The 25,147-nt window shown below is 37.2% G+C and overlaps 1 protein-coding gene across 5 annotated transcripts in view; it reads left to right on the top strand.

Moving 5' to 3' along the window:
• METTL25 (methyltransferase like 25) overlaps positions 1-25,147 on the top strand; it is a 121,604-nt gene that overhangs the window by 475 nt on the left and 95,982 nt on the right. The window lies entirely within an intron of this gene.

The following is a 25,147-nucleotide window of genomic DNA, read 5'->3' on the forward strand; positions in this document are numbered from 1 at the left end:
TTAGTTGAGGGGTGGGGCAGGGATGTTCTTTGGAATCATCAGGATCACTCTTTCTTTGGGTGCTTGTATATTTCCACAATATAAAGAAAGCAGGAAACAGGGCGGGGTAGTTCCTTCATCTAGTAATTCCGTAATAATTGACGCGAGGGAAACTAGGGGAGCGGTGCTCTCACAGGTTTTACAAATTCTGGGTGGAATCTTCCAGCATGTGGTGGAAGATTACTCAACGGTTAATAAAGACAATTTCAAATGGTAGTAATGAAGTAGAAAATAAAAACAGTGTAATGTGGTAGGGATTGTGTAAGGAGGCTGCCCGAAGTTAGGAGGTCAGGAGGTCAGGAGGTCAGGAGCATGAGAAGGCTTCAGCCTGCAGAGCTACAGGAAGGGGCTGCAGGCGGCGGAAACCGCAGGCTACGCTTGGCTCTAGCCGGGCGAGGGTCTGCAGGTGCAGGACGGGAGGCAAGCAGAGGCCAGATGGCGCAGGCCTTTCTAGGCCTTGGAAGGATTTTGGATTTTAAGTGTGATGGGAAACCTTTGGGGTTATTTAGGGAACATAGTGACCTAATTCACATTTGAAAAGATAACTGTGAATTATTTGAATAATAGACTAGTGGGGCAAAAGCGAGAGTCCAGTTAGGAGACTATCTCAGTAGTACAACAGATGATTGTATCGTGGACTAGGATGATATTCGAATATTCACTATTTCCTTTAAAAACTATTTTAAAGTACCTAATGTGTGTCATGAATGTTTGTAGGCTCGAGGTTTTCCTACTCTCAAGGAACGTAGATTCTTCTAAGGCAAGCATATTTTGGAAGCAGAATGATGGACACCAACAGGCTCCTGGGATTTTTACTTTCCTTCTAGACTTCCTAAACTTACCCTCACTAGTGAACTTTATTCACTAAGCATTCTCTGAATGCAAAGCATCACGAGAGGGACCTCTTATGCTAGCACTTGGTAAATACTTTTTTTTTTTTTCTAATGTCATTGTTATTGAAAAGTTAGGCACTTCTTCAGTTTGATCTCATAATAAATGTATGGCACTTATGATAACATGACAATTTTACTTAAACTCCAAAAGAGCAGAGTCTATGTCTGACTTGTCAATTGATGTATTCCCAGCACTTGGTAAAATACTTGGCATACATTAGATACTGGATGAATATTTGTTGAATGGAGGAATTAATGAATTACTTATGTTAGCTTTAAATAAAAAAATAAATAAAATGAAACTACTCTCAAGTTTAGAGCCTAAAACTTTCATACGTGTTTAGCCTGGTCTCCAGACAATGGTAGAGTTAGATTGTCTTACATATTCTAATAATAGTAATTGGATTAATTGATATTTACTGTATACCCTGTCGTGTGCTAAGTGTCTTCATGTATATTTTCTCTTTTAATCTTTACATCAGCCTTGCAAGATAGGTTCTGTTATTCCCAATTTGTGAAATTATAATTTGAGGAGTTAATTTGTGAGGGATATAGCTTATAATGGAAGATTCAAACCTAGGTCATCTGACTTGAATCTGAGCTCATCACCACCATAATAAAAATCTACTCTGAATTATTTAGCAATTACCAAGTCCATTTCTTATCACAATCAATATTTACTGACACTAATACATTCCTTGTTTATTTTTTTTACTATCTGTTCCTCCCTTTAAGAATGTAAGAATTGTTTTGTTCACTGCTGTATCCTTAGTGCCTAGAACAGTTAGATCAGTGCCTCACTAGATTAGGTGGTTGATAAATACTTAGCAACGAGTAATTAAATGAATGAATGAATGAATGAATAATACCACTTATTTGCTCTCTTAAGCTGGGAATAAAATGCTAACATCTGTTGGGAAAACCTGACAACCAATTTTGTATCTATCCAACAACAATGGAATCGAGGTCAGTTTGTTCGCCTTTGGAATGTCTCTGGTCCTGCAAACTTTTATACAAAATATTCCATTGTAAAAATGGTCAGCTGCTGGTGACATTAAAAAGAGTGAGTTTTTGTCATTTGTGCTTTTCAGGAATCTTAATTTTTGTTTATGTGAAGATAGGCGTTTTTTCCCCATTACTATATGAGGTCCATCGTTTCTATCAGAAGAGATCTTAGAATCCTATGACCAGATTTGTATCTTATTAAATAATTGTTAGCTACCATATATTTAGCAGTTATACATGGAGTCAAATAGAGTTCAAATTCCAATTCAGCCTCTTCCAGTTCTTTGATCTTGGGGAAATTCATTTATTTATTCAGTCAGCAAACATTTACCAAGTGTCAACTGTGTGCCTGGCACTTTTCAAGGAGTTAGGAAAACAGCAGTGCATAAAACAAAAACCCCTACCTTCATCTTGCTTGCATTCTAGAGGGAGAAGATAGTGAACATTTTTTTAGTTCTGTAAAGAAAAAGAAAGTATAATAGATAAGGGAGGAGTAAATAAGGGGAAGAAGAGGAAAATATGTTTGCAATGTTAAGTAAGTTGTCATGGCAAGACCTCACTGAGGTAACTCTAACTGTGAAAAGATTAGAAAAAAACTGAGCCATGAAGATCTCTGGAGGGAAAGCAGTCCATATAGTGAGAACAGAGAAGAAAAATGCCCTGACGAGGGAGCCTACCTGGTATGTCTAAGGAGCTGCAAGGAGACTGAAACAGATTTCCACTAGGGACTCACAGGGTGTATGATCTTCTGCTAACATTGTATGAGGAGTTACAAGTAAACATAATTCCCAGAGCTGCATGCACGGTTTGGAAAAGCACACTAACAGACGTTCGGCACAATCATTTGGTGTTTTATGGAAGAAATTTGTTTGTAAAAGTCCTCAGTGTATGCATTTCAGTACGTTTCATGTGCCAGGTGATCTTGTCTCGTTAGAGTCCTAAGAGTTTCTTCTTTGTTGTTCATATAAAAAACAACTAGAATAACAAATTTAATTCTCCAAAATAAAAAGGAAGTATGTTAGAAATAACTGTCTTTTCAAGGCATAAATTATGGCTTTCCAGACAGACTGCCTGGGTTCAAATCTTGACCCCAGCACTTATTAGCTGTGCTAACTCGGGCAATTTGCTTCAAGTCGTTTTGCGTTAGTTCCTCATCCGGAGAAAGGGGGTAACTTTAGTACCTACCTGATGGGATACTGTGAAAGGTAATTCAGCTAATATATAGAAAGGGGTATATAGAACAGCAGATGCCCAGGCTGGAGCACGCTTGATGCATTTTAAGCACAGCAGAGCAGTCTTGGTGAGGCTGGTGAGAGATGGCATTTAGAGGTGGCCCAGGACATCCTCACATAAAACTTGTAGGCTACACTCAGTACTTGGCTTTTATTCTGAGTGAAATGCAAAGCTCTTTGAGAATTTTGTGTGGTGATGTGATACAGGGTGATTTCTGTTTCAAAGTCTGGTTTCTGTGTGGAGGAGAGAAGGTAAGAAAGGTGAAGAAAGGTAAGGGAAGAAACAGGAATACAATATAAGAGTCTATTAAAATAGTCCAGGGACATTTCAAGGAACAGTAGCTTGAGGAAGTCAGATTCTCCTGCAAATAACAATGAGGAAAACTGGCCAGATTATTAAAAACAACTGTAAGATTCTGGGAAATGACCAAAGGCAGAACTAGAAGAAGAGGTTACTATTGAAAGACTGTTACTGACTGGGTAGGAAGTCAGAGTTTATGGCTTTCTCGCTAGGGATGCTCCTAGCCCCTGTAGATCTAACAGTGGAATACCACATCCTTACCAGGTCAAGGTGGTGATGGCAAAATTCAGAAATCAGAGCAGGTGCGGATTTAAGAGGTACATTCTGGAAACAGGAGAGATACAAAAGGTCTGAGATCTAAGATCTGAGTATGAACTCTGCCTGAATCCCTGAATGGTCTCTTACCTACACATTTCTGGGAGACCTAGAGATCCTAGGAGAAACACTGGCAAAAAACTTTTGAGAAGCAGAGCTTTCCATGGCTAGAGATTTGCAAGTTTGCTGCACGTTCAACAGAGTGTATTCCCTAAAGTACACACAACTTGGGTGGTAAATATCAGAAGCCTTATTGAATTCTTGTATGAAAGGGCAAAATTCAAGTTTGGCAGAGCAACTGGAAATTTAGACTAGGGAGTCTTCAGATTGTAAACAGAGAAACCACAGAAAGAGTGAGCCTCAAAATCTGACTAGAAAATCTACCCAAATCTTTATCTGACTGCTAAACTCTGCAGGCTCAGGTATACCACCAGACAGTGGGTAAATAAAAAGCAACTTAGCAGAGACATCAGCTGCTGCACTCTGAAAGGGGATAGTTTCACAGTTTGAGTCAAAGCAAGTTGACTTCCCACTATTAATAGAACAACAACAACCACAAATCCTTAGGAAAACAAAATAGATTTACTACAATAAATTATCTGCCATTCCACTTTCTAACTAAAAAAAAAAAGACTAAAAGTGCTAACAACAAAAAAAAAAAAAAAGGGAAAGTGTGACTCTAACTTAGGAAACTGATTCCAAGTAAGCCCTAATGCTGGATTTTAGTACCTGTGATGAAAGAATTAAGGATAGTGTGACCCATATTTAGCAAAAAAATAGTAAGTCAATAAGTGCTGATCCTAATTGGGCTAAGATGTTGGATTTCAGTGGCTGTTATAAATAAGTTCAAAGAGCTCGAAGAAAATCCAGTGGAATAATTCAAGGAAACTATGGTATTAAGGGATATTTAATTATAGTACTTACTTTATGCCCCTTAGAAATTGAAAAATACACACTCACTGACACACAATTGTATTAATGTTATGTATTATCTATTGATGCATAACAAGTGGCTTAGACATATACTATCTCATCAGTTTCTGTGGGTCAGGAATTCAGGAGCAGATTAACTGGGTGGATCTGGTTTGGGATCTCATGAGATCACAGTCAAGATGCTGGCTGGGGCTATAATTGCTGAAGGCTTGATCGAGGCTGAAATATTTGCCTCTATGATTATCTCGTTCACATAGGTGGCCATAATATTTTATTCGCATAGGTAGCCATAATATCTCATTCACAGAGGTGGCTAGTTGGTGCAGGCTGTTGGCATGAGGTCTCAGTTTCATACCATGTGAACTTTTCCTATGGGGCTGCTTTTGTGGAAGCTTTTGTGTTTCTATGACATTCTGCTTTTGTCTGCACTCAGACATGATTATGAAGTTGACATGGTCACAAATCTTGTCTGATGTTGGTGTACTGAGAAATTGTCCATGTTTAGTAGGAAAGACTGTGGCCTACATGTTAGTTCAAAGTCAGCTATGAGCTGACATCTGTCTGTTACATCTGGGTTTTTTTTAATTCCCTTTTTTAAAAGTGGGGATAATATTACCTACCTTGTAGGGCAGCAAAGATTAAAAATGATGTGTACATAGCACCTAGCATAGAACTGAGAATATAGCGTGGGTTTAATAAATTGTGGCTAATAAATGGTTATGATGATTGTGGTGATGATGATTGCTAGTGATGATATAATTAGGTCTTTACTTGGAAGAAATAAATTGTCAACAGCTCCTGGAAGTTTATGTTCTAAACAAATATATTTTTAGCCATATTAACAAATAACGTACTATTGTTATTGTCTGTTGACTTGTCTGTATCTGCAACTAAATTATAAACTATCAAAAAACAAATGTACCGTGTTTGTCTTTTTCACTATTTTCAGCATCATAAAGTTTCTGTTTATAGTTGAGTAAATTAAATGATTCTTACATTAAAATTATTTAAATTGACAAAAATTATGTGTGTTTATTATGTACAACATCATGTTTAAATAATTCTTGAAGAAAGAATGAAGTTGAACATAGATCTAATAAAGAGTCTTATTGAAGGCACTCCTTGCACATGTCTAGTACTCAAATAAACATGTATTATTTCTAATTCATCCCTAAGTTATATTTATTATCATTGTGTATGATAAATATTAGTTATATGATCCAACTAATAGATTTTTAAATTTATTTGAAGAGACACAAATCAATAACTGTTCTTTCTCTATTTGGAAATATACTACTTTATTCAGTATATTCAGTACATTACAGATTACAATAAAATACCCTGGGAATTTGGAGATAAAATCAGAACAAGTGACACTTCACGTTAAACTGTCTAAAAGTTAGTATATAATGCAGATGAGATTAACCATCTGCAGCAAAAAAGCCAGTAGAGATAGCTTCTACATATTTTGCTGATATAGGGTAAATATGACCTATATCTTATTTTGGAGATTAAGATTTCGTTATAACTCCTTCAAGGAAACCAGACTGTGTCCTTAGGAAGTAATGACTGCATGTATAAATCTGTAACATTCTCAGCAGAATCATCATTGATCTTCAGAAATTAATTGTTTAATGGAATCTAGAAAATTCTTCTGAAAAGCAAGAGGGGAGAGATAGTCTAAGTCAGGATAGGCAAAATATTTTATGAAACAGAATCTAGATCAATACAACAGAGGCAGCTTAAGCAGCTTACTTAGCTTGCTGAAAATTTTAAGAATATCTGGCCTCATTTGTTCTCCTTGTAATTCTAAAATTAGGAGACTGTCCTAACAAATGAGTGTTACAAATTATTGTTATAGGTATATTTCTCAATGGAAATTAATAAATTTGTATTTCAAAGTCAATATCTTATAATGTTGTTTATAATTAGCTGTGAAAAGTCTAATGAGCTCTCAGGAATTCCAGTTTCTGTGCCTGCCAAAACACAGGGATCCTTTAAGGCACTGAGCCTCCAGGGACTTTCTCTTGATTTTTCTTTCAGCTTGTTGAGGCCATATGCTGCTTCTCCTGTTTCATATTATTACTCAAATGATCCTATGATGATTGGGTGCTGAGTAAATGTCTATAGAATCAGTTCCTTTTGGTGATCATCTGGTATAATTATTTTACTACCACTTTAATTGAACAACACAGAAAGTGTATGTCCATGATAGATTATTCTTTTATCAAGCTTGTCTTTTTTTTTTGCATCTTAATAGGTTAAATTTTTTCTTGGACATCCTAAGTAGTTTTTAGTGTTGTTGGTGGTAGTAATTCGAATGCATTGAAATTGCACTCATATTTAATTTGAAACACATTAAGGCACAAAGCATATTGTTGGAAACAGAAAGTGAGAGCACAATGGAGAAATAATTACTATGTTCTGTTTTACTCTGCTGTATGTAACTTTTATTCATTCACTTTCCTTATGTATTTTTCTGAATTCTGTTTTCTCCTTTTCAGTTTTTGTGAGTCATTTTAGATTTCAAGTGTAAAAATAATATTACATTATAACAAGATAGTGGCCAGTGCCAGCCCCATTCCTGGGGAACTTCGTAATCATAAGTAAAAGAGAGCTGCAATGCAAACAAATCTTCGAGAACCAAGGACAGTTTTTCTTTTTGTCTCTTTGATGTGTAGAAAGTGTTTTCAGATTTTCCTTTTAGATAAAACTAGAACTTAAATTTATATTGTAATTTTAATGGTATCTCCTCCACTACTTCCCCTTTTTCCCATGTCTTTCAATTATTAGAAGTTCAGTAAAACAGAGTTCGTGGAGATTCCTTTCATCTGTTGCATTTTTCCTCATTCTACTTACACTGTTTTCCTATGTTTAGCCAATCTTCATATATTTGGTTGCCTCTGTTAGTTTAGATTTTTAAAATTTTATATCAAATCATTAAACTTTCCTTGTAAGCTTATAGTTATAGTTACCTGTTATCATCATTTATCATAATTTAAATTCTTTCTTTGGTTTTAAAAAAACTTGCCTACATGATTTCATGTCTTCTGGAGTCTGTATTTATTCATCACCTCAGTGGTTTAAGCATTCCTTCTATAAATAACATTATTATTCTTCCTGTTACCTAAGTTCATAGTCCGCCAATTCCTCTTCCTCCTTTACTCTTGCATTTGCTATTTTTCATTCCCATAGAAAATAGTTCAGTGTCACTTCTTCTTTTTAAATCTTGCAACAGAATTTTTGTAATGACTTCCAACCTGTTGTTCTTGCCTTTAGACTATATTTCATTTGTGTTGCCACTCAGTGACTTTCAGATTTATTGTCCAAAATCATAGTTCTGATCTTGTCATTCTTCTACTCAAAACCCATCAGTAGGTCTTCATTACCTACACAATAAAGTTCTTCACCTTTGGCCTTATCTTGTATCTGCTCTTCAGCTAAAACTTGGCTACTAATATAAACAAATCGGAGACAGGATGGAAAGAATATGGATTTTAGTGTCAGTCACACATAGTTTTGAATCCTGGCTCTGATACTTTAGTGCTGCATAATCTTGTGCAATTTAGTTAAGCTTTTGCAGCTCAATTTCCTCTTTTGAAAAATGGGAATCCTAATTCTTGTCTGAAAGGTCTCCATAAAAGTAAATGAGATATATGTTAAAATGTAGCATACAAATGAGTAGTCATCTAATAAATAATAGCCACCTTCTTCCTACTCTGATTCCCCCAGATGGAGGCAGATTAGATGCAGAGTCAGAAGACCTGATTCTAATCCATCTCTAACTCTGATTAACTGTGTTATCTCGCACGGGACATATAACTGTAGGGCTCAGTTTTCTCATCCAAGAAGTAACTGCATAAGTTGTTCACCTATGGCAGAGGCAGAAAAATAGCCACTGCCTGACTTCTGTAGCTTAGAAACATGTCTCATTTAACCAATATCGTGCCTACATTTTTTTTTTTTTTTTTAGTCTACATTTCAAGATTGACAGATTTCAGATTTAACACACACACATACATACACACAGACACACAGCCCTGGAATTGTAGCTTCTGTGGAAAAATTTAGATCTGGCCATTTTGTTGCATATCTCTCTGTGGCAGCCAGCTTCCTTTTGGGGGGGTATATCCGTTTCCTCTAGCTAGCTTCATGAATAGAAATAATCATCCTGGCCCCCAAAAGTACCATAGGGTCAGCTCTTGGGTTGCAAGCTCCAATCAGTTCCCTCGTACCCCCTGAAAATGAATTCAGGAATTTGTTTCACCTTCTCAAATGAGACTGATAACTAAAAATAGTTGTAAGTCAATTGAGTAAAAGATACCTAGGGTTTCTTCCAGTTCTGAAATCCTAGGGAAATAAAATGATTTAAATATTTTATCTTCAGACATTATTAGTCCCTGTTATTAACACCATGGTCATGTTGAAGGACTGGGTCAATCTGGATCTTGAAATGAAGAAGTCTATATAACCAGTTATTAGTGGGCCAACTAGATAATAAGGGATTCAACTTCCTACATGATCTGGCCCCCGAAATTAACTTTGATTATGAAGATGGCTGAAATAATTTGATGTTCTTAATTTTTAAGATATATCTTCAGCCAAAGCAGGAGGGAGGAGGTATGAGGAAATGGTTTAGTATTACCAATACTTCTCTTGGAATTTTCCCTCTGTCCTTAAACTGTATACTTTAGCTACATTGTTCTCTGAATGTACCATGCATTTTTTCTCTAATTTTGTTCATGCTATCCTGTTTGCTTAAGAGCTTTCCTACTCCCATCTATATAATAAATTTTCATTTATTTCACATCTTCTTTCAAAGCCCAGGTCAGATTACACTAAATTAGTAATGAAACTACTCATTGTACATTATTTTATTCATATCTTCATTAGAACACTTAGTTCACTGTGTTATGGTGATTTTTCTTTAACTCTCCAGTGTTCTTTAACTCTCCAGTGTGTCCTGGTGTGTAGGACATAGTAAGTGACACATAGTGGCACAAATTCAGTGTTTTGTGTCTGGAATTGTTTGTTCCTCCCAGTGGGTTCTTGGTCTTGCTGACTTCAAGAATGAAGCCGCAGACCTTCGCAGCGAGTGTTACAACTCTTAAAGGTGATGCGGACCCAAGGAGTGAGCAGCATCAAGATTTATTGTGAAGAGCAAAGGAACAAAGCTTCCACAGCATGGAAGGGGACCTGAATGGGTTGCCGCTGCTGTCTGGGGTGGCCAGCTTTTATTTCCTTATTTGGCCCGTCCACGTCCTGCTGATTGGTCCATTTTACAGAGTGCTGATTGGTGCATTTAGAATCCTTTAGCTAGAGACAGTGCTGATTGGGGCATTTTTACAGATTGCCGATTGGTGAATTTACAATCCTTTAGCCAGACACAGAGTGCTGATTGATGCATTTATAATCCTCTAGCTAGACAGAATAGTTCTCCAAGTCCCCACCTGACCCAGAAGCCCAGCTGGCTTCACCTCTCAATCCCCCCTCTAAACAGGACACCCCAACTGCTGTTGGGAATTGGGTGATGACTACTCTAGCTACTTCCTGCTGGATAGGAGCAAAGAAGGGGCCCTGCAGTTGTAGTGTCCTCCAGAGGGAACTCTTTAGGCCAGTGAAAAGGCTAGCGGATCAGTCCAGGGGTCCTCAGTAGAAGTTGTTAGTTGAGCTCCTTTGGCGTTCCATTTGTAAGACCATCTGTAGCTTGATGGCCTCGATCCTAGAGGAAACAGATTTTAAAAGGAGTTTAAAATGCAGGGCACGAAGGCGAGTAATAGAAAGATGGCTGCCACGGGACCTAGAAAGGGGAGAAGCCATGTCGCCCAACTCCAGAGATTGGTGTAAGAGTTTGAAAGATGGTGTCTGATTTTGGAAGCCTTTTCCTGTAAACGCTGGGCAGCATCTCATACCATCCCTGATTGGTTAGTGTAAAAACAGTACTCTTCCTCTAAGAAGGTGCAGAATCCTCCTTTCTCAGCAGTGAGGAGGTCTAGGCCTCGGCGGTTTTGGAGAGTCACTGCTACCAAAGAGTCTATTTGGGATTGTAAAGAGAAGACCTTCAATTATCAATTATAGGTTTTAAATGCACCCTGACTTTTAAAGCAATAGGGTGTATAGTGTTTTTTCTTTACTACTTCTATCTCTTTCTCTCTTTGACTCCTTCTTTGTCTCTCTCGTTCTCTCTCTCTCTCTGACTCCCTCTTTGTCTCTGTCTCTTCCTCTCTCTCTCTGACTTTCTGTTTTTTTCTCTCTTTCCTTTTTGCTGGTCTTTCCCTGCCTCTGCCAGCCGCTTATGCTGCTGTTCTGCCCTCTCCTTCCCCTTTTTGATGACTTCAGCGGTATAAGACTGCCATCTCCTTGGGTTTTTGCACTGTATGCAATAATATCATGATTTCCTTGTGGTATTTAATGGGGGTTCCCCAGAGGTTAGGAACTCCCTTTCTTTCCATATTGCAACATGGGCAGGTAGGATTAGAAAAGCATATTTAACCTTCTGTAGCAAAGTCTCCCAATTACAACTGAGGAGGTGGGAGAAATACCTGGTTACAGGCTGTCCCAGGATTCCTCAGATGGTAATGGACCTTGACGACAGTCATCTGGGATAGGAGATTAACACTGAGAAGGCTGCGCCAGTGTCCAGGAGGAAGTCAATTTCCTGGCCTTCAATGGTTAAATGAACCCAAGACTCAGTGAGGGTGATGACATGAGCTGGTGCTTGCCCTGCGCACCCTCAGCTCTGTTGTTAGGTCATCTGGTTGGGGACTTCTGGCCCAGAGAATCTTTGCCCTCTTGGGCAGTGCGCCTTCCAGTGATTGCCTTGGCATAGTGGACATGGACGAGGGGTCGGCTTGTTTCTCATTGGACAATCTTTTTTTAAAGTGTCCTTGTAAACCACACTGATAACAAGCCATACCGGGTGATTGGCCTGCTCCATTTTCTGTCCTCCCTGAACCACCAAGGTTTGTTTGTCTGAGGGCCGTGACTAAGGCTATGGCCTTTCTCTGATCTTACTTTTCCTTTTCAGCCTATTCCTCTTGGTCCCTGTTATAGAACACCGAGATTGCCAGGTTTAATAATGCCTCTAGATTTTGTTCAGGGCCCAGAGCTCGCTTTTGGAGCTTTCTCCTGATATCTGTGGCTGATTGGGTAATAAACTTATCTTTTAAGATCAATTGACCCTCGAGTGAATCGGGTGACAGGGGAATATATTTTCTTAAGGCCTCCTGTAGCCACTCGAGGAAGGCAGAAGGGTTTTCTTCCTTTCCCTGAGTTATGGTGGACATCATTGAATAATTCATGAGCTTTTTCCTAATTCTCCTTAGTCCTTCTAGAACACAGGTCAGCAGATGTTTACGACTCCATTTCCCATGAATTCCAGTGGGGATCCATACTGGCGACAGCTTGCTGACCAGTAGGAAATTTGTCCCTTTCTTCAGCTGTCATTCTATCATTTGCTTGACTAAAATACTAGGTATTTTCAAACTCTCAGGCTGCAGCTAAAGCTGCATTCTTTTCATTAAAGGCCAGGGTTTGATCTAACAATAGCGTGACGTCTCTCCAAGTGAGATCGAAGGTTTGCCTTAGACCATGTAAGACATCTATATACCTAACAGGATAATCTGAAAGCTTCCCCAGGTCTGCCTTGATCTGCTTTAAATCAGAGAGGGAGAAGGGGACATTTACCTGGGTTGGGCCAAATTCTCCTCCCCCTACAGCTTGAAGGTGTCATAACCGATAGCCCTCATAGCCCGGGAGGTTTTTGTGGTCCTTTGGAGAGTTCTTTGCTTGTTTCCTTCTGGGCGGGGGAGATTAAAGGAGGCTTATCATTAATAGGAAGGGGAGCTATAGGGAGGCTAGGATATGGGGGTAAGCTGAGAGGTTCTCCTGTGGGATGTAAATTGCAAGCTTTGCATAGTTGTGTATTCTCCTTCAATGAAAAGAGAGATTGGACATAAGGTATTTCACTCCATTTGCCTTCTCTTTTACAGAAAAGGTCAAGCTGCAGGATAGTATTGCAATTTATACTTCCCTCAAGTAGCCATTTTTCCCAGAGAGAGAATATTGGGGCCAGGCCATAGTGCAGAAAAAAAACGAGACACTTCTTTTTCAGAGTTTGTGGGTCAAATTGGCCCAGATGGCTTAGGATGCATTTCAAAGGTGAACCTGTTGGTGCCTGAGTGTTTCCCATTTGAAAGACAAAACCGCTTGCAATTTTGGTTTGTTTGTTTCTCCCCCACCCAAGAACCCAAAAGAGTCCCTGGACCCTGCTGATCAGAATAGTTGCACTCACTGATACAGCAGCAGAAATACCTCTTGCCCAAGAACCTGCAACAGTCCCTGGACACTGCTGATCGGAATAGTTGCGCTCACCAACGCAGCAGCAGAAACACTAGTTTCCCTCCTAGACCACAAGGAGGTCCGAGGAAGGTCAGATTTAGTGGCCCTTACGAATGCATTATCGAAAACCTGCACCCTTGCTTGTCCTCTTAGAACACAAAGAAGACTGAGAAAAATCGGATTTAGTGACCCTTACCGACACATTCTCAAAAACCTGTTAGGGTTCTAAGCATTCTCCTGTTAGTATTGGGACCTTACCACTGTTCTATAAAGATGTTATGCCCCAAAAACGAAGTAGAGGGCCGTACCCTGAGGGAAGGAAGAGATCTCCAGGGTTGGAAGAGTGACACGTTTTGTCCTCACTTGAATAAGAAGGATATCATTTTTGAAGCTCCCCATATCCTAGCTTCAGGAATGGCTTTTGTTAGGCCTGCTTGTCTGAGGAGGGATCGTAAAATTCCAGATAGTCCCCGCTACTAAGGGGCTTTGGGCAAAAATTATGTCTTTCTGAATGGTGAGCCCAGATGCCCAAAGAAGGAAATAGAGTCCTGGAGTTTATACTAGAAATCATTCTTACGGGAGAAACTAGAAAAGCACTAGAGACAGGGAGTGGTTTTTAGAAGTGGGACTATCCTTGGAGAAGAGAGGCGAGAGGAAGTTTGTCTGACAGGCATTAGGACCCAGGAGGCAAGAGTCAAGATAGCTAGAAGAGATGAGTGAGTCTCCTTGGGCATTATAACTTTGAGAGTTCTGCTCATGGCTGCAGGGTCAACCAAATTGTTGTTGGGATCCTGGAGCTGAATGGCTTTCCTCTTTGTCAATCCTTGGCTCAGCCCAGAAGTACAGGAAAAGTGGAACCTGGTTCCAGGCAAACTGGTACTCCCAACTCCAAACAGTTGGGGGTTGTTTGAGATTCCTTTACCAGAAAGCCTGACCACTGTGTCTTTAGTCCAGCAGTCACTCACGCTAGTCTCTTTTAACTGGCCAACAGGTGCCCAGTATTTAGCCCCCAAATTCTAAGGAAAAATAAGACAGAATAGCAAGCAAAAGGGGTCCGATGGTACTCACTGCTTGATGATAGTCCCTTCGTGCCAAAATGTGTCCAGAATTGTTTGTTCCTCCCAGTGGGTTCTTGGTCTCACTGACTTCAAGAATGAAGCCGTGGACCTTTGTGGTGAGTGTTACAGATGTTGTGTCTGGAGTTTGTTCCTTCAGATGTGTCCAGAGTTTATTCCTTCTGGTGGGTTTGTGGTCTTGCTGACTTTAAGAATGAAGCTGTGGACCTTCATGGAGAGTGTTATAGCTCTTGAAGGTGGTGCGGACCCAAAGAGTGAGCAGCATCAAGATTTATTGTCAAGAGTGAAAGAACAAAGCTTCCACAGTGTGGAGGGGGACCCAAGCAAGTTGCCACTGCTGGCCGGGGTGGCCAGCGTTTATTCATTATTTGGCCCCATCCATGTCCTGCTGATTGGTCCATTTTACAGAGCACTGATGGGTCCATTTTACAGAGTGCTGATGGGTGCTTTTATAATCCTTTAGCTAGACACAGAGTGCTTGCTGATTGGTGCATTTTTACAGGATGCTGATTGGTTCGTTTACATTCCTTTAGCTAGACATGGAGTGCTGATTGGTGTGTTTTTACAGAGTGCTGATTGGGGCATTTACAATCTTCCAGCTAGACAGGAAAGTTCTCCAAGTCCCCACCTGACCCAGAAGCCCAGCTGGCTTCACCTCTTAGTTTGTTGAATTTAATATGGTTACGTTGAGAATAGGTGGGCATTCCAAGTGTATAGAACAGAGTAAGCAAAAGAGTGAAGCTAGAAAATTATAAAACATATTTCAGGACAGTTATAGAACATGGAGTAAAGTATTAATATATTTTTAAGTAGCTAAAAATAAGGTCAGAGAAAAATATTGCAGATAAGTTTTAGAGGCTAGGCTGTTAAACTGTTTGAAATCATCTTTCCATGGGGACAATAGTAGTAGTCTAGAGATGAAGGATGTGTGCTGAGACAAAGTGAGGGCAGTAGAATAGAAAGGAAGCGATAGTTTTGAAAGATGCTATACAGAGAAAGTTGGTAGTTCTTCGTGACTGATTTATATAAAATTTAGAGAAAAGGAAGAATCAAAGCTAATTCCAAGATTTTGATTGTGAACTTACAGAATAATAATGAATGAATGGTACCACTAGCAAAATTAGGAGAATCAGCAGAGGAAGCTGGGAAAATAATGTATTGCATTTTAGATATATGTTGCTGTGGTCTGAATGTGCTCCTCCAAATTCATATGCTAAATATTAATTGCCAGTGTGATGGTATTAAGAAGTAGGACCTTTAGTAGGTGGTTGAGTCATGAGGGTGGAGCCCTCATGAATGAGATTAGTGCCCATATAAAAGTGGTACAAGGAAGCTGACCACCCCTGCTGCATGTGAAGATGTAGCAAGGGGCACCATCTTGGAAGCAGAGGGCAAACCTCACTATACACCAACTATGCTGGCAATTGGTTTCATCTTGGACTTTCCAGCCTCTAGAACTGTGAGAAAAATACATATATATTCTTTATAAATTACCCAGTCTCAAGTATTTTGTTATAGGAAGAAAGGGTTGAAACAGTTGTGTTTGAGGTCCTCCATATGGAGATATTTAAGAAGTCCCATTCAGTGCCTCCCAATCCCTCACCTACTTCCTTCAGTTTTTAGAAATGATTGAGATATTTCAAGTGTAAACTATGACTACTCTGGGCAGTAGGCTGAATTAGTGAGGTCCAGAAGTGATTGAAATGAATTTAAACCTACTGATGTTTGAGAAGAAGGAATAGGCAACCTTTGAGCATCTCTTTTATGACCTTTATAATATCAGTATTCGTCAATACTATGGTCATTAATGGAATTAAGAATAGATCAGTGTAATTTATCCCTTATGACCTCAGAATGCCTTGTTACCCTTATATCCCAATTTAGATTTGCAAAAATTACTTAGCATTTTATCAGTATAACATTGTAGTTGTGGCCAATACAACAGGTATAATCTCTGCCTTCAAAAATGTACATCTCAATAAGGAAGATAACAGATATCAATAATTGTAGTACAAAACAAAATGGAAGATGAATGGATTATACCTTTCTAAGTAGAATTTTATTCTAGTTTCTTCCCATTTAATGTGGTCTGAGAATTATACTTTTTCTATATTAGGTAATATGTGAAAGTCCATGCTCTGAACATTGCCGAAGAAATGGTTTTCAATCTTTATATTTTTAAAATTATTGAATTTCCAACTATGTGATAGTATGTTTATCGAAAACTAGTTGATTTCATTGTCCGGATAAGTTTTTCAATTCATAAACTAAAAGGTTTTAAACTCATATGTTCATCCTTTTTTCAACATTTTTTATCTTCTAAATTAAAAACATGTACATCTCTCAATCATTGTATTGCTTTCCTGAGTTAGTTTTGATACTTCTCTGCAAGAAATTCTAGTCCCCCTGCTTCTGCAAGTCAAGCTGTTCTTCATTTGTAATTTTATTCTTCTCCATGTGTTTCTTAAAAATTTCAGTGCCATTTTATTGGGAACTGAAGTAATCTTCTCTGACAATTATTTTTAATTTAAATCATAACAATATTTTTACAATTTATTCAAAGTTTCAGCACAAATGGCTCTATCTTTGACAACAGTTATTTCTCAAAATTTATCTTAGTTTACTATCTTTGTATCTATTGACTATAAAAGCATTATCCAAACACAGTGAACCTATCCTTTTGTCTGGAACACTTTCATTTATAAACCTTTAATACTGCTTAATACTTTATAATATTTTCTACAAAAGACAAATGTGGAAGCATAATTTTATTGTTAAATTATCTTTAAATAATTACTTTTTGGAGGGGGAGAGTCATTTTTAATCTTCTTTGCAAACTTTAATATTATAATTTATTGGCCGAGCGCTGTAGCTCACGCCTGTATCCCAGCACTTTGTGAGGCCGAGGTGGGCAGATCATGAGATCAGGAGTTTGAGATCAGCCTGCCCAGTGTGGCGAAACCCTGTCTCTACTCAAAATACAAAAATTAGCTGGGCGTGGTGACCGGCACCTGTAATCCCAGCTACTTGAGAGGCTGAGGCAGGAGAATCTCTTGAATCTGTGAGGAAGAGGTTGCGCTGAACCGAGATCATGCCATTGCACTGCAGCCTGGGCGACAAGAGCAAGACTCTTTCTCAAAAAAGAGAAAAAGGAAAAAAAAAAAGAAAGAAAGAGAAAATATTGTAATTTATTTCTACTTTTATTTGTTTTCAGTCTTTTTTTCTGTTCATCTAGTATATGAATTAAAAAAAATTTAGTCAAAAAAGTAAATATCTCATGTGGCTGATTCTTCTCTGGATCAAGTGGTTGCATGCATCACGTGGCATATCTCTAGGATTATGCAAAAAGACAATAAACTTGCCGTTATTATAGATTTAAACCTGGATCATGCAAATTTATTATAGCTATTTACTGTTATTAACATATTTTGTCAAATGGAATACGCTGACCTGTATGTTTGGCATCTTAAATTATTTCTAGTTTTTTGTTAGCTGAGTGTTATCTAAAAAACTTAGCTTAGTAATTAAAATTGTGAAGAATAAAAGAGGATCTGTTTAAGAATGAAAATACTGGAGAATAATGTTTAGTTTTTTAAAGTTAGACTAATTTTAGAAATATGAAATTTAGTCTACCTGTGAAAAAAGAATAATCCCTGATTGTTTAGGAAGTGAAAAACGACTTAGTTTTTCTGCTTTGCATATTTAAAATAATCTCCAGAATCAAGAGGAAAAACAGTTAATTGATTGTTTATCGTAATTTAACGTTGTGTAATATGAAAGGTAAGGAAACTGTGAAAGATAGCAATGTTAATATCTTAGGTCACAAATCCCATTTAATAGCTAATTTAAATGAATGCTATAGAACCTCTGCCTCATAAAAAGGCTTAACTGTGCACAAATATTCGCAAAACTTTACATACAGTTTTAGGTGAATCATAGTCATAGTCCTCGTAAACTCTTAGACATCAGGATAAGAACTGCTGGTTGAAGACATTATTCATATTACAAATTGTTTGAATTCATCTTGATTTAGACCAACACTTGTGCTGCCTCTTTATTTTTTTTTCTTATAACTTCTGATTTCTTGTTAAGAAATATTCCATTTTCAAACATTTATTTAACTAATTTTTATCAAGTGCTGAAAACTGTTCTTTCTCCTCTGAGTAAAAACTGCATTTCAGGTTCAACCAGAGAGTATCAGACCAGTGTCTCTAGGCTGATACCAATGACAGTCACTGAAGCTTAATTCTTCCCTTTTACACAATGATTGCAATCAAATGGGGAATTTAAGTTTAACATTTAGGTTGGGTATTTTACTTGTTTATTTTCTGTACAGCAATTATTTTGAATAATGGCCTATAAAGAATAAAATTGACCTAACTTTTATGAACTATACACATCATTACAAAAACTAAGGAAGTAGTAAAGAACAAGATGGTGGAGATAGGGTAGGAGCTAGATAGAAAAAAAGTATGTATTTACTGCAAAGACCTTTTGCTTATTCCTTTTACTTGGCAAATGATTTTAATTTAATTCAGTTGAGAGTAGAATAAGCACATCTATTTTGCATTAATGTTAAAATGGAGATTGGAATAAGAATACAAGATGAAACTGAACTCAAATTAATGAAATGCACAATGGGAAAGAAAACCACAGTATTAAGAGAGGGGTATGACTTAATTCTACTCCCTCAAAGTCCCTTATTAGTAATTTAGTTATGTTTAAATTTACAGTTTTCCTGAGACAAAGAGTCCTTCATGTGCTTTGTCTCAATAATAAACAAACTGGCCGGGTGCAGTAGCTCACACTTATAATCCCAGAATTTGGGAAGGCTGAGGTGGGAAGATTGCTTGAGCCCAGGAGTTTGAGACCAGCCTAAGTAACATAGTGAGACCCTGTCTCTAGAAAAAATAAATTTAAAAAATTAGCTGGGCACAGTGGTGCATGCCCTTATCCCAGCTACTTGGGAGGCTGAGGTGAGAGGATCGCTTGAGCCCCAGAGATCGAGGCTGCAGTGAGCTATGATCATACTGCTACACTCTAGCCTGGGCGACAGAGTGAGACCTTTTCTCAAAAGATAAAAACAACAACAATAATAAACAAATTTTCAAGTCTTTATTATTTTTGGAAGCCCAAAAGTCTAGGCCCAGATCAAGATATAAAGAGAGGTATTGGTCTTCTCTGTAAATGGACAGTGGCAGTGGCAGTGACTAAGGTAGTGATATTTTGAGGTGCTGTGGGGCAGTGGAGACTACAGTGGTGTTCAGAAATGATAACCTAAGTAAGAAATGACGTATCTTTGGTCAGAAAAAGAGAAGAACGGAGGTTGATATCAATTCAGAGCATTTACTACACTGAAATAAATATATTTTTTAGTATATTTTACATTACTTTTTAACATTTTACAATTTGGAATTTATTTTGTATTTTGCTAACAAAATTATATTTGATTTTTCAAATTGGAATTATTATTCAGAAAATATTTATACATATTTAATTTATTCTTAAATGCTTCTCATTTTGAATGAAGTTTAACATTTATTGGATTTCTGGAAATTTAGTATCTCTTGTTTTTTGTTATTTTTTGAAACAGTTTGAGATTATGGGAAATTAAAACATTCTGGTGAAGCAAACTTGAAACTTTATTCCAGGTATTTAAGGCATTGCTGAGATTGTATCTACCATATTTCACATCAAATTTAGTAAGAAGTATCATTAATACTAAAACTGTCTCCTGCACTTAAAAGTTGATCCTGGGACATGATTCCCATTGCTAACCAGTGGGTTAGCAGACAATGAGTAATTCTTGCTTTCATCCTACCTAAAGTGTAGTACTCAGTGTTAACTATTGGATCTCCATGTTGGTTCTCAAGGTGCAATTCATCCATCCTCAGTCATGCCTTCATTCTACAGATGGAGATCTTGCACTCAGGTTCCAGAGCCCAAATCTCCTTTCTCCCAGCAGGTCCCACATTTAAAAGCTAAGTGTGCATATTGATCTTTCTCTCAATTTCTTCTCTAGTAGCCTATAAGATGTTCTGGCCTTAAATATTTGAGATTTTAAAAATTCTATATTCCAATAAATTTGGAAAGTTGATCCAAGTGTTAAGACACTCATTAACTTAATTTGGACTTAATAGTTTGAGGATTGCCTATTTATGTTCTAGGCTGTGTGTTAGCAATATATATTTAAATATAGTTAATTGTTCTCTACGTTTCCATGGTGTCATCATCATTTATTTCCCACATATGAGTGAGAACGTTTGGTATTTGTTTTTCTGTTCTTGCATTAGTTTGTAAGGAAAATGACCTCCAGCTCCATCCATGTCCCTGCAAAGGATATGATCTTGTTATTTTTTATGGTTGCATAGTATTCCGTGGTGTATGTAATCTGTGCAATAAACCCCCATGACACAAGTTTACCTATGTAACAAACCTGCACATGTATCCTGACCTTAAAAGTTTATTTATATATATATATAGTTAAGTACATAACTGTATATGTGTATATGAATGTACATGTATATACGTGTATATGAATGTACATGTATATACGTGTATATATATGTATTTGTTTTTGTGTGTGAATTACATAAAACAATCCTTTAAAATAGATTTTGTTCCCCATTTTATAGTTGAAGAAATTGAGTCTTAGAGCAGGTAAATAAATTGCTCATGGCCACAGGAATAGACATTCTGAGAACCAGAATTCAAACCCTAGTTCTTCCTCATTCATTCATTGAATACCTTCTATGTGCTGTACAGTATTCTAAGTTCTGAGGATACAGCAGTGAATAAAAATTCTTGTCCTCTTGGATCTTGAGTGCTATACCAGGTGGTGGTAAGTGCTTTAAAAAAATTAAGAAAGGATCAGAGGGTGATGAGAGTTCAGTGGGATTGCAATTTTAAACAAGACTGTCAGAGAAGTTTTCACCGAAATGGTAGCATTTGAGCAAACACCTGAAAGAAGTAAGAGTGAGCCATGAAAATTCATGAGGGAAGGTGGTGTCAGACAGAGGTAAAAACATGTGCAAAGGCTTGAGTAAGCTCATTCCATGTGACATCCAGTAGAATTCTAACTGGGAGTTGCTGAAGCCCCTTCAATCCATATGAACATTTGTTGTCTGTACACACTATAAATAGTAAAACACGAAGTCTCATAGACAATCATAAATTGTAACAAAGGAGCTGTATTCAAGTTTAGTTTTTACCTGATACATAGTAGGTAACCCTGAATTATTTTTTATTTAGCAAATTAATTTCTAAATTTCTGTTTCTTTACATAGTTTTGTTTTCCCTCAAATTAAATTATGAAAAGAGTCTGTTAGAGTTAAAATAGTGTGGTTACATTTTTCCATTTTTCCATTTAATTTCATTTTTATAAGTAATGTAGTTAAGTATGAAACTGCTTTAGGAATGGTTAAATGCACTTTATACATTCAATGTGATGTTAATATTGGTACAATAAGGACATGCATGTCAATTTCTTGTTAATTTTATTCCTTCTAAGAGCATGGTTTGCATGTTTATATAACATTTTTCACTTCGTATGCAACTATAAAGTGAGCTGAAATAGCTTAGGCAAAATGTTTTCTAGTACATAATTGGATGATATAAATTTATTTCTTTTGAAAGCAATAGTATATATTCTATTTTCTTCCCTTGGTAGATTATAGGATTATGAACAGACTTAAAACATTCGTAAAACTTAACTCATCCCATATTTAATTTTCAAAGTTCAGTAAGACAGACTTTAGCTTTTGGTTAAGCTGTATTAAACAATTATCAAAGATTTAAGTCAAAAGTCAACTGCTGTGCAAGGCAAAGCCTTAAAATGTTTAAATTTGCATTGAATGAAAGTAAATTTCCATTCTAGAAAGCATGTTCAATTCAACTCAACCTATTGAGCATTGTCTATTGGAGTTTTATTGATAAGGGAGAAAAATCAACTATAAAGCTATTGAAGTAGTAGTGGAGAGCATTAACAAGGTTTGAAATATAGTAGTGATGGGGGAGGGGGTTTTCAAATGAAGGACATTTTTACATCAGAGTTGATGGGTAGCTTAGCATGTGGATTGAGGACACAAGAAGCATTTCAGATAATGTAAAGGCTTTTAGCTTTGCCATTGGGTGAGTGATAAGGCTATTAAACAAGTTAGAAAATAGAAGAAGGGAAAGCTTTTGGGAGCATAAAAGTGTTCAGTTGAGTTTTGAAACTTTTGAATTGAAGACATCTGTAGGACATTTATGCAGGAATGAATACAAAATACTTGTATGTCATTGTGAAAATTATGATTAAGAGGACACTGTTGATTTCTTCTTGAAATTCTGGGCTATAAGACAGATCTAGGCTGTGTGATAATGATAGTGACTTTTCCTCAACCCCATAACAGAAAATCTCAAATTTCATTTTGTTTTATGTTATAAATGAAAAATAATTTCATTTTGCTTTATGTCACATTCTAAATGTTTTAAATCACCTTTTTCTCATCCTGAGATTATAAACATTCACTGGTGCTATTGAAGTCCTTGTAGTAGCCTCAGTGATTGCTATTACCATAGAGTCTTAGGAGAATTTATTTTCCTTGTATAGTTGATGGTGCTACAATAGTAAGTGTACTGAGGGATTGCTGTCATTCATGCATTCATTCATGCCATGTGTAAAGTATTGTAGCTCTGCAACTGGGCATAAAGCATAGGGTTACTTTGTTTCTGCAAATAGATATCATAATAAGATTTTACAAAAATATTTGTTTTTCAGAGACATTATTTTATATGTAAAAATGAGTTTTTAGTTTCTTAAAACTTTTTGTTTTTTGAGGCAGGGTCTTGCTCTGTTGCCCAGGCTGGAGTGCAATGGCGTGATGAGGGTTCACTGCAACTTCAACTTTGCAGGCTCAAGCAATCCTCCAACCTCAACTCAAGTAGCTGGGACTACATGTGTGTGCCACTCTACCCAGCTAATTTTTTAAAATTTTAGTAGAGATGAGGTCTTGCTGTGTTGCCCAGGCTCGTCTCAAACTCCTGAGCTCAGACAATCCTCGTGTCTCGGCCTTCCAAAGTGCTGGGATTATAGGCATGAGCCACTATGCCCAGCTAATTTCTTGCAACCTTAAAATTACTTTTGGTGGAGAGGGAGGTGTAGAGGGGAGTGAAGAAAGTTAAATAGTTAATAAAATATAATATGTTAGGATGTCACTGTATATTGATGTCTGCCAGAGGGAATGCTTGCCAGACTTGATTCTGAGAGTCAGGTCTCCCTAATGCTTTTCTTTCTTTTTGAGACGGAGTCTTGTACTGTCACCCAGACTAGAGTGCAGTGGCGCAATCTCAGCTCACTGCAACCTCTGCCTCCCAGGTTCAAGCGATTCTCCTGCCTCAGCCTCCCAAGTAGCTGGGACAATGCTTTTCTTTACTGCTGTCCTGCTCGATTTCCTTTGTTTGTCCACTGTACTTACAAATGTGGCATGCTAATGGAATATGGGAATTAAGACCAAGATCTTAATTCATACTGCCTTGAATTCATCCACCAAGTTTGTGTCTGTACAAACTTGGATACATTACAGCCTTCCTGTGTCTCAGTTGTTTCCTCTGTTAATAAGGATAAGAGCATTATGTAACTCACTTATAAAACTGTCACATGAAAGGTAAAGTGCTTAGCACAGTGCCTGGCACATAGTATACATGCAGTAAATGTTAAAATAATAGGGATAAATTATTGTAAGACCTAACAGTACTCTGTTTTCCTTAAAGTGCTGTATAACATTCAAGTAGGACAACAGACATTTATTTTTATTTACTAATTATAAATATTATACATTCAGTGATTGTTTTACTTTATTTTTATTTTTAAAATTTTATACATTTTTCTGCTTCGAGATTTTTTATAATCCAAGATGTATATGTATGACTCTTCTATCTTTGTCCTTGTACATTGGTCTCTTGTATACAAACAAACAATTGAAAAAAATAAACTGAGATATAATCTGGTCTCATATTTGTAGAAAATAATCTCTCCTGTCTCTTTCCTTCCCTTCTTCCCTCATGACCAATTAGACTATCTTTTAAGAACCCATCTTATAACCTACCTTATCAGAAACCTCTGTGGAATAGTGATATGGGGTACATAAAAAGTAAGAGTAAGTAAAGGTGATAAGTAAAGCATATATAAAGCAGAACAGGGACTTCCAGTAGAGGGCGATGTAGGCCAAACAATCAAGCCACATAATATGCAGGTGCGATAGGCAGCAAATTTAAAGTTTTCCCTGCATAAAAAATCTAAGTAGTAATTAATTTGCTAAATATAAGTTAAGTAACACTGGAATTTCTGTTTTGCTAGTTGCCAAATCCAAAGCGATTATACAAGTACCTAGGGAAGAACTGTGAGGACTCTATGTATGTATTGCCATTGTCCCATAACTTTCTCACATAACTGTTTCAGAGATGGAGTCAAGACTAGATCATAAACACCTCTCTCTCCCCCCCCCTCCCCCGCTCTCCCCTTCCCTCCCTCCCTCTCTCTGAATCTTTGAAAACAGCAAGTAATGGAAGTTACAGGCTGCATAACTGGAAAACAAAGCAAGTACAGCAGCTATATTTCCATAATTCAAAAATATTTTTTCGTGGAGTTCTAGACTATCTGAGTAAACTAGGGTTAGCCCTAAATACCAGAAACTATTGAATGAGTTAGAACACTATCCTTTTTTTAAAAGAAAAAATATTGTTGTAAAGATAATATTGTAACTCAGGTATTTAAATTTCTGAAATTGCTGAGACCCGTACTTAAAGAAAATTAACAGCATTTAATTCATGTTAGATTGGATTTTTTTCAAGTTTTTTTCGGTAAGATAGTTAAGTTGATTTTAACGTTTACATTTCCAACAGAAACATCACAATTCTTTCTTTTGGCAACATTGTCCAATAGCTAACTATTATAATGGTCCCTCTGCACTTGGAGATTTAATACTCTTATTCTATCACACTCTACGAAATTGCTGCCCTGGAACCTGGGGA

The sequence above is a fragment of the Piliocolobus tephrosceles genome, chromosome 10 (genome assembly GCF_002776525.5).
Source record: "Piliocolobus tephrosceles isolate RC106 chromosome 10, ASM277652v3, whole genome shotgun sequence".
In the NCBI taxonomy this organism is placed as follows: domain Eukaryota; kingdom Metazoa; phylum Chordata; class Mammalia; order Primates; family Cercopithecidae; genus Piliocolobus; species Piliocolobus tephrosceles.